The sequence below is a fragment of the Phacochoerus africanus genome, chromosome 7, assembly GCF_016906955.1.
Source record: "Phacochoerus africanus isolate WHEZ1 chromosome 7, ROS_Pafr_v1, whole genome shotgun sequence".
NCBI lineage: Eukaryota > Metazoa > Chordata > Mammalia > Artiodactyla > Suidae > Phacochoerus > Phacochoerus africanus.
The window spans coordinates 84,344,870-84,358,617 of NC_062550.1; the positions used below are offsets into that span (position 1 = coordinate 84,344,870).

General features: G+C 45.7%; 1 pseudogene; it reads left to right on the top strand.

Annotated features, from left to right (window-relative positions):
- The window catches only part of LOC125130457 (putative tetratricopeptide repeat protein 41), an 86,214-nt pseudogene that overhangs the window by 13,342 nt on the left and 59,124 nt on the right, over positions 1–13,748 (top strand).

Genomic DNA, 13,748 nt, shown 5'->3' on the forward strand with positions numbered 1-13,748 from the left:
GCTTGCCTTCCTGGGCCGTCAGGTGACTTACCCGTGGTCCTGTCATTATATATTTGATTGTCTCCCACGCAGGGACCATGTCTGCTGCTCCCAGTGACTCCCTGGTTTTCAAATGTTGGTGGGCTTTCCTACCTGCAGGCTTTCACCTCTGCCTTGCCTTGCCTGAGATACCCTTGTCCTCGACTCTGCCTGTACATTCTCCAGGGCTCATCCCAGTGCCCTCTGCGTGAAGCTTTTCTTTATTGTAATGAAGCTGCATCAAATTCCCGAAGGCTTCAGACTCATTCTGCCTTGGAATATGGATATTTGTGTACAGAACCCATTTCCACTTCCTCTAACTCTTTGACTTTCTATTATAGATTATTTTATCTCCTCTATCTCCCAGAATCTAGCACAGAACCTTGCATGTCATAGGCAACCAATAAATGTTTGTTAGACAGAATTACTTTCAGTGACTCTAACAGAATCTTCATGCATCTCAGAAACTTAATCCTTTACAGCTTCTTTGAATAACTTGACTTGCTAGATCCTAACATGTGTAAATTTCTTTGAAAAATATTTCTTTTGAAAAATAAAAGTGGGAGTTCCCGTTGTAACTCAGGAATCAGACTAGTATCCAGGAGGGTGCAGGTTCAACCCCTGGCCCTGCTCAGTGGATTAAGGATCCGGCATTGCAGTGAGCTGCTGTGTGGGTCTCAGATGTGGCTGGGATCCAGTGTTGCTGTGGCTGTGGTGTAGGCTGGCAGCTGCAGTTCTGATTTGACCTCTAGCATGGGAACTTCTGTATGCCACAGTGTGGCCCTAAATAAGGACCCCCACCCCGAAAAAAAAGAAAGAAAAAGAAAAGCAAGGTAGAAGTAGTTTGGGAGTTCCTGTTGTGGCTCAGTGGTAATGAACCCGACTAGTATCTGTGAGGATGCCGGGTTAATCCCTGGCCTCTCTCAGTGAGTTAAGGCTCTGGTGTTGCCTCAAGCTGTGATGTAGTTTCCAGATTTGGCTTGGATTTGGCATTGCTGCAGCTGTGGCGTAGGCTGGCAGCTACAGCTCCAATCTGACTCCTAGCCTGGGAATTTCCATATGCCGCTGCTGTGGCCCTGGAAAACAAAAACAAAAACAAAAACACAACGAAGTAGTATGTGGCAAAATGCTCTTAAGAGTATTTGGTAATTGATTATAATTTTGAGTTGCTGCTGCTAGGTTACTTCATCACAGCCTGCAAGTTGGTCCCCTCTAATTACTTCCTTTATTCTTTGCTGGTTCATAACTTAGTTTCCCCTGGTGTTTCCCAGAATCCAAGGTTTGGAGTCCAATATTATGGATAGAGTAATTCAGAATTGGTAGTGTTAGGTTTAATATCGGCCACACCAAAGAGACTTGGTGGTGGGCGAGATATGCTGTGTGCGTGTACTGCCAGACCACCTAGGGTGGAGGCCAGGACCCCTAAACCGCACCTGATGTTAAGGGGCTGCAGAAACTTCGCAGATCACATAGCCTGACTTCCCTTTCTTCCCGTCCAACGCTTTGCAACATTTTGAATTTAGCATTTTGGTAAATGAGAGTAGTGCTTTAGATCATACAAAATATTTTTTATATAAAGTCCTGAAAATGTATAGAAAGACACCTGGGGGTATATATCACCCTTTCGGGTTGAATAGTTTGAGGCTACTGATCACACTGCTACAGCTAAATGCCAGCTGTACGGCTGTGAGTAGCTCACATTGTTCCCAACCCCTTCTGCCTCCCCATCCCATTAACATATTTTAGCAATCTTGGAAACATTTTCACCTAATTTGAGCAAATTTCTATGCTGTAGGTACCCAGCTTGATATGGATTTTTTTTTTCTTTTATCTTTTTAGGGCCACACTCATGACATATGGAAGTTCTCAGGCTAGGGGTCAAATCGGCGCTGTTGCTGCCGGTCTGCACCAGAGCCCCAGCAACTCGGGATCCGAGCCTCGTCTGCCACCTACACCACAGCTCACAGCAACGCCAGATCCTTAACCCACTGAGCGAGGCTAGGGATCGAATTTGCAACCTCATGGTTCCTATTCGGATTCTTTTCCACTGCACGAGGACGGGAACTCCCCAACACCAATATTCTTAATGAAGCCACTGATATCTTGGTCTTTTCACTGCGTGTAGGAGTCTTCATTGCTTCCATCAGTTTAAAGCCATGTATACTTGTGCTAGATGGAATTGAAGAATTGGTGCGCATTTATGGGATTTCAGGACAGAAGGTAATCTCTTTTTATTTTTATCTATCTTTCTTTGGCCACACCCGCAGCATATAGAAATTCCTGGGCTAGGGGTCAAATCAGAGCTAGACCTGCTGGCATATGCCGGGGATTGAACTCACATCCTCACAGACACTATGTCAGGTTCTTAACCTGCTGAGCCACAGTGGGAACTCCAGTCTCTTATTAAAATAATACCTCTTTGATTGCTATTTAATAAAAAGAAAACGCCATAATTTAGAATGTACAAAACAGCATTCCATTGCCTTATATATCTGTAGGAATAGGCAGCACGGCTGAGTATTTTATGGAACACACACCTGCATAACACTTAGAGTGGGCCAGGCACCATTTGAGGAACTTTAGAAATATTAACACTGAATTCTCACAGCAACCCTGTGAAAGAGAGACGAGGACCATCTTCCCAGTTTACACAGAGGGGACAAGACTTGGAGATGTTAGAGGCTTGTTGAAGGTCCTAAGATTATGGTGGCTTTGGAATTCAGACATGGGCAGCCTGGCTCTAGAGACCATGGCCTTTACTCCTGCACGGTTCTGCCCGCCTCTGTTTTGAATTCTGATCAGGCATGTATCTGGCCCCTACTATGTTCCTTATGTCTTTTTAAGGCCACACCTGCAGCACATGGAAGTTCCCAGGCTCGGGGTTCTAATTGGAGCTGCAGCTGCCGGCCTACACCACAGCCACAGCAACATGGGATCCGAGCTGCCAGCTTACACCACATCTCGCAGCAACACTGGATCCTTAACCCACTGATGGAGGCCAGGGAGCAGCAACGCTGGATCCTTAACCCATTGATGGAGGCCAGGGAGCAAATCCTCATCCTCATGGATACTAGTCAGGTTCTTAACCTGCTGAGCCACAGTGGGAACTCCCCAGGTCTTCTTTTCAATTGAATGGTTCAATTTGCACTCTCTTGGTTTTACTGCAGCCATCACTGCAGGTCACTCTTCAGAAGCCTGTGCTTTTGTTAAAGTACTTGCTTGTAGGAAACTCCTTCTATTTTTTATTTTAATTATTGTTATTATTATTTTTTGGCCACACCCCTGGCAGCTACAGCTCCAATTAGACCCCTAGTGGAAGTAACCTCTTTTAAGAGTCCACATTTGTACTATGAAATTCCTAACAGGTGAGTCAGTCAGTTTGGTTCCATGGAGTGTGAATTGGTGTTTTCTTACCACCATATTGCTTGCTAACCAAGTTACTATTCATAACTGTAACCCCAACCCTTCTCCTATACTGACTCCCTATATTCCACCTAACCTAAATTTAAAAGTCATGAGCAAAGTCGTTTTAAAGTCGGGAAAGTCTTCAACCATCTGACTCTTTCCATCAGGCAAAAGACTTTTCCTGGCTGCCAGACTCACCACCTCCTCATTGCAAATCTGTCGTGAGTACTTCCCAGAGGTGAAGATGGTGGCTCTCACCAGCACAGGAGATCAGAAGCGAAACCACACGTCTGTAAACTCTCCCTTCCCGACTGAGACCTCTTCTGATGCAGCAGACATGGCTGGAGGAAAAAAAACCAAACCTGAGTCCTTGAAAACTCACAGTCCTGGCAAATGAGTTGAAAGAACGCAGAATCTACCAGAAGAAGCTTCAGTATCTGAAGGGGTCCTTGCGGGGGGCAGGGTCTCCATTCAGGAGCTCTGGGAACTGAGTCTGTGACACTGGATTGAAGACACCAGTTGGACTTTGAGACAAAAAAAGCAAATTCAGACACTGTGATTTCAGGAGAAGGTAGGCATGAGCCAGTATGGACAACCTGGCACGAGTTCAGAGGGGGAAAGACGTGTGGTGGACCCCAGGGGACGAGGGTCTAGGGAGAGGATTGTCAGAGAAAGTACAGGATGCTCAGTTCAATTTAATTTCAGATAAACTACAAATAATCTTCCGGTGAAAGTGTATCCCACATATTGCATGGAATATATTTATACTAAAAAGTATTTATTATTTACCTGGAATTCAGATTTAGCTGGATGCTCTCTCTCTCCCTCTCTTTCTTTCTCTTTCTACACACACACATTGCCCATGCCATGGCGTGTGGAAGTTCCTGGGCAAAGGATTGAATCTGTACCACAGTAGTGATTGAAGCCACAGCAGTGACGGTCATCCTTAACCCACTGGGCCACCAGGGAACTCTGTGAATTCTCTATATTTTTGTTTGCTAAATCTGGCAGCCCTGTCTAAGGAGCTCTGTGTGCTGTTAAGGAGAAATTTGTATATAAGCACAAATATTAGTCACATTTCTCAGGGAGCAAAGAAATGAGTCTTTATTGTTTCCGTAATTCGGTTTAATCTCTTTTGAGTTTACAGCCCCACCGATGGCAGAAACCAAGTTAATTCAAATTAATCTCATCAATTTAGCTTGTTTTTAGTGAATTCGGGATTTTTTTTCAGGCAAGTGAGGATTTATGTCCTTGCTGTGTCTCCATTGGGTTGAGGGCCATGATGCTAGTTGTCCTTGGCTGTCATCTGTCTCTGCTGCCTTCCACTAAGGATGGTCCACAGACACGGACGTGCCCCCCCACTTTTGGCATCCTCCGGGATCCCTGTGTTACCATCTGTTCCTGGCTTGTTCCCTCTATGCTGCCATCTGCTGCTACATTCCCTCAGCCTGACGGGCCTCCCTCAGCTAACTTCTGTCCTCTTCTTGAGCCCACAGCCTCGGAGCTACCCAACATTGCTGACAATGTTGCCACTCCCTGTACCACTTGGCCCAGCCCTGTAGGTCTCCCCAGTGTCTCCACAGCCATCTCTCCTGGTGGCTCGGGGAAATCTGCAAAGCTACCTCCTTCAGGCTTCTGATGGGAAACAGAGCTTAGCTCCTCCCTACCGCGGGGTCTCAGATGCATCCAGAGGCCGGTCTGTCTCAGCTCCAAGCTAGCCTGGGTTCCGGGGAGGGCACCGGCCCCTTCTTGGAAACCCACTTGAGCAACTTCTTTGCTTTCCTCTTTCTCTCTCTCTCTCTCTCTTTTTTAAAGCATCTTCCTGAGTTCAGCAAAATCTCTTTTCTTCCTGGGTGGGAAAAAGAAGTCCTCTTAGGCTCTTCCTATAATTGTCTGAGCCTGTTGTTTGTGCTTAAAAAAAAAAAATTATTCCAGGAGTTGGCCAGGAATTTGTCTTTTGATATTCAACAATCAGGCTTTGGAGAGCCAAAGTTTGTTCTCACAAGCCATTAATTCTGCTATGAGCTTCAAAAGTCTCTGGAAACTTGCGTTTTCCCCTCTTCATCTCTGCTGTAACAACCTCCTTTATTTAGAGTGCAGCGGGGTGGGTGCGTAGAGAGAAGCAGAAGATAGATACTTGGAAGGGAAGACATACTGCTTGGTCCTGTCCCATTTTTTTGCTCTAGAGTTGCATCTCTGCAAAGAAAGTTCACTTCAAATTTAGTGTGCTCCCCCCACCCCCACCGTAAGGAGATGCAAACAAGGTCTCTGTGCCCCAGGAAAACGGCCCCTGGCTGTGCCCTTGGCTCTCGCCATATCTCCAGGGCTGTGCAGGAAATCTGGGCCCTCCTCCCCCCAGGGACTGCTCCTTTTCTGGGTGACTTTGTTCCTCCCAGTGCTACTCACTGACCCCCACTCGGGCCCAGGGAACTCAGTCACAGGAACAGGAAGCACTTGTCTATACTGCTGTGAACCTCCTAAGGAAGCCTTGGCTGCCAGGTCTGCACCACTGCCCCTGCTTAAAGATTGCAGGTATTTGGGGCTTGTTCCCCAGCCCCAGTATAGGAAATCAATTTAGGATGGTAGGTCTTGCTGTTCTTTCTCTCCATGGTCTTAAAGATCTCTTTGGCATTGGGGGATCCAGTGGGAATTCCAGCTACGGTGGGAAAATGAGGGTCAGGTGAGTAATGAGCGGCTGGCTCACATGCATCTGGGTGTGTGTGGCAGGATAGCAAATGTGCAGGAAACCCGCTCACAATGACCTGAGCAAATTTGATGTTAGAAATTTTTTTGGCTGTACATGTGGAAGTTCCCAGGCCAGAGATCGAACCCAAGCCACCAAAGTGACAAGGCCAAATCCTTAACTGCCAGGCCACCAGGGAACGCCTCTGGAAATCTTAATAAAGACTCCTCAGCAGAAATGCTAATAACTGGTACTCTTGCCAGTTTGTAACCATAAATGACATGGATGACAATGTAGGTGATAAATTAATGGGTAAGAGTATGGCTTCTGGGATTTTTCCTGGTGACCTAGTGAGTTAAGGATCTGGTGTCGTCACTACTGTGGCTTAGGTCATTACTATGGCATGGGTTTGATCCCTGGTCTAGAAACTTCTACAAGCCATGGGTGCAGCCAAAAAAAAAAAAAAAAAAAAAAGTACGGATTCTTTAGCCAGACTGTCTGCATTGTGTTCAATTGTGTTCAAATCCCAGTTCTCTGCACTGATGTCTGTGTGACCTGGGGTGAGTTATTTAACTTCTCTGTGCTTCGTTTTTCTCATTTGTAAGATGGGGCAGTTATGGTATTTACCTAGAGGATGAGAAAGAAACAAGCTGGTTAGTCATAGAAAACAGTAGAACAATGCCTGGCAGGTGTGAGCTCTCCATGTCATCATCATCACTGTGTCGTCTGCACAGAGCTGGACGGCTGGGGGGGCCGACACCCTGTGCTTACTGAGCATCTTGCATTGTAGGTTGGCTGAGAATAAGATACTCCAGCTTTTGGACATGCTGGGCTACAAGGATCATCACAACATCTCACTGGGCTGCCTTCTGCAATGCCACCAAACAGTGGTTCCAAGAGAAGCCCACTTTCTTTTGGCACCAGTCACTGCAAAGTGTTGTGGAGCACAGGTTTCTTGGTAAGACAGATCTGTGCAGACACCTGCTGAGTAAGGGGAGGTGAGACTCATATTCAAGGGAAAGCTTGTAGCTGGGATTTCTCGAGTAGAAAAGAGTCTATAAACATGGATAAAAATGGTTATATAAACGAAGACTTGTACTTGGCTGGAACAGAGATCTGACTTCAGTAGCTTAACATCCCAGGGTTTCTTTTCTCAGGCAAAAGACTTCTGGAGTTTAGCAGTCCTGGGCTGCTCTGCTGGCTCCAAAAAGTCATCTGAGGCCCAGCTCCTTCTGTGTCCTTGATCTGCTACACTGGTTTTCATTCTTAAGGTTAGCTCATGTTTGTGACTCCTGGACACAGCATGGCTGCTGGAGCTCCAGCCATCACATTTCAGGCAGAAGGAAAGAAGAAGGGCTTATATTTCCTTTTAAGGAGTTTTTCCAGAAGTTTTCCACCAACATTTCCGCTATGTCCCTTTGACCCAGAACTTTGTCATTGGGCCACAGCTGGTTCTAAAGGAATTTGGGGAATAGAGGTTTCAGTTGGGTGTGTTGCTAGCTTACACTGAGACAGGGATCCATTGCAAACAAAAATGAGGAAAATGGATTTGGGGTAGGAATTAGCAGTCTCTGCCCTAGTTCTGAAATCAAGTTCTTATCCCCTCCTGAAAAGGACCTCAGGTCTTAATTGGAGAAACTATGGCAATCACAGATACCTGGAAGCAGAGACTTCTTTCAAAATTACACAGAGGCCTTCAGATCTAAGGACTCTAGAAACCTTTAAATCACAGCCTCTGGGAAGATTCTAAGCTCTGCGCAAATTTAAATTTATTGCATTTTCTTCTACTTTTTTTTTTTAAGAAATGAATTCTTTTTACGTTTTCCCTCCCACATTGTATCATTCCCACTGGGTCTTAAGTTACATAATGCAGAGAAGAGCAGCGTGAGGAGTGAGGATGTTCTTGACTGTACCGACAGCTCTTCTGTTCACTTGGTCTGTGATGGTTTGTAATGCAATTCCTCCATTTTTCTAAGATTATTTCTAACAATAATACTCTCGGAGGTGCAGGGACTGATGGGTCATGGTGCGGCCATTAAAATTCTGGGTTCATACTGCACCCCTTCTCTGTAACATGAGCCCCCAAATAAAGCACTGCTGGCAATATTCACCGTTGTCAGAAAACCCATTTTCCTGCTGCAGAATCAGGCTGTGAATAACCACTCCTTGCTAGAGGCACGAGGAATTGTAGTTGCAGTAATTCACTTCCGTGTGGCCTGGGCATGAGAAGCAAGCCTGTCCCACAAGGATAAAACATATACCAAGCTAGGGCTGTAGGACTTGTTTACTGGGATATTTTTCGGTAAAGGGTGCTCTTTGAACATCTTTTGTCCAGATGCCTTATCAATCATTTTGAATCAAACTGGTCTCTTCGCCACATACATCTGCATGCTCCTTTCCTGTGAAATTAATACTCTGTTCCCTTGTTGGGTGGTGCCTTGTGACCGATACTGTCTAGTGAATTGTGAGTGGTGACTGGCCATGTTCAGGACAGTGGCTGCTCCCTCAGTCCTGGGTGAGGAGACCTGGATCTGGAGGTCTAGCCAACATGTGATGGACACGATAAACCTTTGCTGTTTTAAGCCACTGAGATTTGGGGGTTGTTTGTCCACCCGGCAAAATCTAGCCCATTGTGAGCGATGCTAACACTACTTAAATGTCAAGCCATTAAGTCTGTCCGTGGGAACGACGCTTGACTTTGCAGCCCAGATGATGCCGAGCCATTCCTCCCGCCCCCTCCCCCCATGTAAATGGAGGAGCCCTGGAATTAAGTCAGAAGGTTTGAATCCTGCCTTTACAGTTCCAGGTCAGGTGCTGACCAGGGACAAGCCACTTGGTCTCTCTGATGTTAAGTAGATTTTGTCTGCCATAATGGGGATCGTATAGCCAGACTTCTCCAAGAAATGGAACCAATGAGAGAGAGAGAGAGATTTATAGAAAGATATTTATTATGAGGGCTTGGCTCATTGCATGTGGAGGCTGAGAAGTCCTGTGATCTGCCATCTGCAAGGTGGAGGCCCAGGAAAGCCCGTGGTGTAGACAGTGCTAATCCATGCCCAAAGGCCTGAGAACCAGAGGAACTAGTGGTGTCAAGTCCCTGACCAAGTTTGAAGGTCCGAGAACCAGAACTGAAACCAAAACACCTCTGATTCGAACCCAGCCTAAACCCAGATTGGGACTTGAACCCACATTTTCTTTAAATTGGAACCACTCCCCTGATGTCTGGACTTACTGAGGCTCAGGTTCTTTGTGTCTCAGCACGGAAGGAATTCAGTGAGAGACGAAGTGATAGGCAAGAAATAGATTTATTAAGATAGGACACTTGTGAGGGATCCAAGCAGGCAGACAAGTAGGTTCTGCCCTGAGGCTTAGGTGGGCTACATTTTTATAATCCGAGGAATGTGGGGAGTGGGAAAAGACTGCCTTTTCCCTCATTCTTTGAATAAACGTCAGGCTTACATCACTAGCTCCTTCTTAGTATTTGACCCTACGAGGTCAAACTAGGATAGTCATGGTGCTTATTCAAATCAGCAGAAGGGGTAACAGATGCTAAAATGTGTCGAATCATCTCAGATTTCCATATAATGAGAGTCTCTGACTTTGGAATGTTATCTTTCCCTTAAATTTCTGTATTTGATCCTAAGGATCATTATCTTGCTGAACTTGAATGCTAGCCTCATTTTATCTTTCACCTGATGCTCTGAGTCATATCTCATGCTTTTATTTATGGTTTTTTGGTTGAGCAAACCCGCTTTGTTCCGCGACGATGTTCTGATGGCTTTCCTGAGCCATTATTAACTTACAGCGATCTCCCAAAGTTCCCTGGGTTCCCCTCTTTATCTATGGTCCCTCCTGGGACTTCTACAACTACCTGTGTACCTATCCCGCTCCATCCCTCTTCGTTCTGCTGGTGTCTGAAAGCAGGAAAAGACAAACCTTCAGCTCAGGCAGCAAGCAGATTTGCCTGTCCTCCGCATTTTTCTTTTTCTTTTTTCTATCCAGGTCCTCAACCCACTTGTTTTGGTGGGGGCTGGCAATATTTTTTAACTCCGTCTACTGATTCAAAGGCCAGTCTCTTCTACACCCTCACAGACACATCCAGGGATAATGTTTTACCAGCTGTCTGGGCACCCCTTAGCCCAGTCGATGAATGCGTACAATGAACCCCCAAGGGATTTTCATATCCTCCTGAAGAGGTTATTTTGTGAAGAGATAAAATTAAATGCAGTGTTTGATACGAAAATGTTTTTGTTCACTTTAAGCATTGTGTTTAACACTCCAAATCTTGGAGCCACATTTTTCTCTCATTCCCCATCTGCTTTCCCAATTTACTGCCCACAGATATGCCTTTGCCACACCCGTGGGGAGGGGAGTTATCTTTTTCGGGGGCGGGGGGTCTCCTAAGCACCACACGTGCCAGCTGGGCAAATCTGCACATTTTAGACCAGCTAGCACGGCATCTCTCCAAATGCCTAAAGGACTGGGGTTCATTTCAGCGGAAATGCAGAACGGTAATTTGGACATTAGGCTCCCTCTTTGTTACATTTTTTATGAAGAGCTGGGCTTTGACGTGTCATCCAGCTATGCGTCCCATTCATCTTGTGAGAAAAACTGTCAGGCAGGAAATTAAAAATACTTCTATTTCAGTATTTAAGGATATATATCACCATGACTGAATTAAATAAAACCCTTTTGTTTTTGAGAAGCTTGTTTCTGGGCGGTATGATCTCCCAGAACAGTTTCTCTTTGGAAAAGCCGTCTTATAATCTGGGCTCCAACATCTAATTTGCTATTCATTGGCTTGGCTACCCTTTACGCCATAGGAGATACAGGCAGCAGATTAATTTCTCCAGAATGCCCTCAAATGTTTCAGAGTGCTTATTTAAGCAGTAATCATGGTATATATTTAAAACAGAAAAATAGGTTACAGATATTTCCTTGGGGGAGGGGGAAGACTCAACATGAAAAGTCAGCATGCTCACAAGTTTCTCAAAATTTAGGTCAGTGATCATAGCTGTAACTAATTCTTGGGTAAATTCAGACTGTTTTATAAGATACATTTTTTAAGCTCTTATTATTTTTATTTTTTAAAAATTATTTTATTGACGTATAGTTGATTCGCAATGTTGTGTTAGTTTCTGGTGTATTCACTTATATATATTTTTTTCCATTATGGATGATTACAGGATTTTTTTTTTTTTCTTTTTAGGGCTGCATCATATGGAAGTTCCCAGGCTAGGGGTCAAATTGGAGATACAGCTGTCAGCCTACACCACAGCCACAGCAATGTGGGATCTAAGCTATATCTGCAGCCTACACCACCACTCATGGCAATGTCAGATTCCCGACCCACTGAGTGAGGCCAGGGATCGAACCCACAACCTCATGGTTACTGGTCAGATTCATTTCCATTGCACCACAATGGGAACTCCATATTACAAGATATTGACTACAGTTCCCTGTGCTATATGGTAGGACTTTGTCGTTTATCCATTCTATCTATAATAGTTTGCTTTCCTATCTTCGAGAAGTCTCAGTCGATCCTTCCCCAACCCCCCTTCCCCCTTGGCAACCACATAACTGTGCTCTATGTCTGTGAGTCCATTTTTGTTTCATAGATAAGTTCATTTGTGTCATATTTTATTTTTTGAATTTTTATTTATTTATTTTTTCTTCTTTAGGGCTATACTTGTGGCATATGGAAGTTCCCAGACTAGGGGTCGAGTTGGAGCTGCAACCGGAGCCTATACCACGGCCACAACAATGCTAGATCTGGGCTATATCTGTGACCTGCGTAGCAGCTTGTGGCAACTCTGGATCCCTAACCCACTGAGCGAGGCCAGGGATCAAACCCACATCCTCATGGACACTATGTCCAGCTCTTAACCTGCTGAGTCACAGCAGGAAATCTGTGTCGTATTTTAGATTCCGCATATGAGTGATATCATATGGTACTTATCTTTCTCTGTCTGGCTTACTTCACTTTGTATGATAATCTCTACTTCCATCTATGTTGCTGCAAATGGCATTATTTCATTCTTTTTATAGCCGAGTGGCATTCCATTGTATATATGTACTATATCTTCTTTGTTCATTCAAGAAGATACGTTTTTAATATTTCAGATTTTTTTCAAGCTACCTTGACTTTTATTGTCTCTTTTTTAATGGCTTCGGACCTTTTATCTGTTTGTGCTGGTGTTTTCATAAACTAAGAACTCAGATGTGTTCAACTGTAACTGGTTTTCAAATAGGTGTAATCATTTCCATCAGAGAGAACTGTCAGTATGCCTTTCAGAACTCAGCAAATCACCAGAGAACACATTTCCACTGGCTCCTGGTCAGACACTTCCAAAGGCAAACGGCTTTCTGGAGGGTGTACCAGGAGCTGCCTTGGCACAGGAGGATGAGCAGCTGCTGGGAGGATCTATGCAGCTTTCTCTCCAGCCCTAGGTAAGTCTTCTTGTTTGATACCGTATTGGGCAGATTTCGCCCTTCCTTTCCCTAAGCGCTGCAGGGAGGTATCCATGGTGCCCTCGAGCAAGACGCGGCCATCCATAGGTTCATCCAACCACCGGCTCTTGCCTCTGACGGGACCATCGTTTGACATCAGGCTCTGGGGTTGCTGGACCCCAGGGTTGCTCCCTTTGGTCATCTGGCTCTGCGGAGCGTTCCTTCCTTTCCCTACCCCCATGGGCTTCCTCTCAAAGTTAAGAGGAGAGAGAGGGGCGAGGAGGACTTGCCATTGGGCAAGGATAAAGAGTGGCCGTGTTCTCCTGCCAGACCCCCTACCTCCTTCCCTCCCTTGTCTTCCTCTCCGCCCTCCTTCCTTCCCTTCCTTCCACTTCCTTCTTCTCTGCTTGTGCATCATTCAGCACACATCTCTCCTTGACCCACTCTGATCCAGGCCCCAGGGGTGCAGGACTACATGAGCTATGGCCCCGAGCCTGAGGTGCTTTCCCTCTAGTGGGGAAAGTGTGGAGCCAGAGAATGGCCATCCACGATGGTAAAGGCTTCCCTAGAGCCACGGCACAGACCTGGGCAAGCTCAGAAGAGGGAGGGGCTGACTCTTCCTGGCAGATTTGGGGTGCCTGCCCCAAGGAGGGACTTCCTGGCCAATTGCCTCCCACTGCTACAGACGCACAGGCTCATGTTTGTCTGGTGACCTGCTAAAAAGTCACGTTGGCGAAGAAGTGTAGGAAGCAGCTAGTGGGATGTGGTAAATAGAATAGCTGTCTTCCAGGCATGGAATACTGAAATGACTGCCATTAACCATTGCGTTACAAGTATCACAGACTTACTATCAAAGACCTAGAGCCCAAGCTTCTGGACAAGGCTGGACCTTACCCACTCCTGGAATGTATTATTGGAAGCCGGATACGATGCCACGAAGGCGTATTTGCTCACAGTGGCCAAGATTAAAGCATACGAGTGCCAGAAACTGAGGAAGAGGTAGTGCTCTCAGGGACAGTGAGTAGCTGTGGTTCAGGAGTCTGTTTTGTTGGAATGCAGAGCAGCCGAAGGTTGCTGTTCTGTTTCCACACAGCATCCCAGCGGTCCTCTCTGAGTCCTTCTCCCCGCCACGTAAATAAACCAAAAATTTCTGAATGGGAGTTCCCATTGTGGCTCAGCAGTTAGTGAACCC